The sequence below is a fragment of the Phalaenopsis equestris genome, unplaced genomic scaffold (assembly GCF_001263595.1).
Source record: "Phalaenopsis equestris unplaced genomic scaffold, ASM126359v1 Scaffold000468, whole genome shotgun sequence".
In the NCBI taxonomy this organism is placed as follows: domain Eukaryota; kingdom Viridiplantae; phylum Streptophyta; class Magnoliopsida; order Asparagales; family Orchidaceae; genus Phalaenopsis; species Phalaenopsis equestris.
In genome coordinates this window covers 579,777-582,095 of record NW_018164909.1, presented here as the reverse complement: position 1 = coordinate 582,095, position 2,319 = coordinate 579,777, and positions in this window count along the sequence as shown.

Genomic DNA, 2,319 nt, shown 5'->3' with positions numbered 1-2,319 from the left:
TAATTAAGAGCATTTATAAGCATAAAAAAAATTTGAGCTAAGGTGCATACTAATTATAATTAATGTTCAGGGTAACAATATCCCTCGTTTGATTATTGTGGTCCAAGGATCTACACACTCAATACTTGTGTAAATGTCTGTTAATCCCCGCCAATTTCTTGTGTACGAATTATTTCATTCACCAATTAAACTACCATATTGACACTATGCTAATGTATTCATTGGTTAAAAGGAAGTATACTATTTTTTTTCCTCTGCCGATGTCTCTCTTTACAATGAAATCCCTACTTGCATAACCATATGGTATCAGACAAATGAGAACCTAATCAGTTTCATTCTCTTACTCTAACGTCTTTTTTCTTTCTTCTCAAAATGGGCTTTGTAACTCTACAAATGAAAACTTCTCTTCCCAACAATTCTCACTCACTCAAATTTCTCATGGCTAACATCAAAAACATTGTCACCATTCAACAAACTGTCGACAACTATCCAATGCAGACCTCTCAGATTACAAAATTTTCAAGGCTAATGTCTTTGAAAGCTTCCTTGATTCTTTTCTCTCCACCGTTTCTCTATAGGCCACAAAAGAATCATCTCAAAATTATGCTTACTTCACCTGGAAATTAGTGGATCAAAATTTTACTACCTCACTTTGTTCTACCATTTCTCCTTCAGCCTTATCTCAAGTGCTAAATTTAAACTCCACTGCAATCAATTAGTCCACTCTGACCAAAAGAATGTAATCCTCTAACCAATCTAATGGACATCTCAAAAGTGAACAACATAAAATTAATATGAAGACCAACTTAATGACTCAATACTCCTTGAAGTCAAAACTCTGGTGGATCAAATCTCAACACTATGATCTCAGTTGGATCATGTAGACATTTAATTGGATCTCAGTTGGATCATGAAGTCAAAACTCTAACTGGGCTCGTAACCTCATACAATTCATTCAGGATAGCCATATGAACAAGATTTGAAACCATCAACTTGAAAGACATTTAATCCCTTCTTAGTATTGAATAAATACATCTTTAAGCCTTAACAACCAACGAACATGCTACATCTCAATTTTTTTCTTCTCTCTTTATGGGGTAGGGACAACATCTTCATCTAGAGGCTGAGGGAACTTCTCATCATGTACTCAATGAATACATCCTAAAAGTTCAACCATTTGTCAATTTTTTGGCGAACAAGGCCACTCTACCTTTATCTGCTAAGACAGGTTAAACTTGTCTTATATACCAAAATTCATAAATCGAGCCTCTTCAACACTAATAATAACTCTAAATCATCAACCTCTGAATTAATTCTAGAAATTAGAGCTTCACCACACGTAACACCTACATACACAAACCTATAACAACCTAATGTCTACATTGGCAATGAACAAGTTATGGTTTTCGATGGAGATTCACTTCAAATCTTACATATTTGACAAGGCATTATATCTAATACATTATGTAAGTTTTTTTCTCAATTTCCTATTACACATTTCCACTTTGTCCCATAATTTACTATCTATACATAATCTTGTTTACTAATACCAATTATTTAATTCAATTTTACTACCTATCGAATCAATGACCTAACCATGATCAAAGTACTACTTAAAGGATGCATTTACCATTATAGATTGTTTCCACTCCATACTCTTCCAACTCTCCATGCTCGTCTTCATTCTCCCATTTGTTGGCATCAATGTTTGGGCTACCCGCATACATAAAGGATCAATATTATCTTCAAACTATATAGCTCTCTCGGCATACAAGCTTTAGTTGCTACATGTAATACTTATTTATCTGTTAAGTGTCATAATTTGTCTTTACCTATGCATATTAATAGAAGTACCAAACCATTTTAGTTATTCCATACTATTGTTTAGTGACCTACCATTACTATGTCCATCCATGATTTCAAATATTTCATCTTGTTTATTGATGACTTCTCTATACTCTCATGGTTATTTCCAATGGAAAACCAAAATGAATCACTTTCAAACTTTACACAATTACACAAACTAATACAAAATCAACTTTACACTCAATTAAAGACTCCAAGATCAAATGGTAGAGAGGAACTCATCTCTCATGCCTTTAAATCGTACCTTAAAACCAATGACATAACAAATAAGCTAAACTAGCTTTATTTACCTACACAAAATGGTGTAGTTGACTTTAAACACAATAATATCATCAATATAGCTCAAACATTACTTCTAGCAGCTTGTCTTTAACTTTAATTTTGGATTGATGATGTACAAAGAACTATTTACTTAAGAAATTGCATGCCTTTCATGAATATATATATATATAT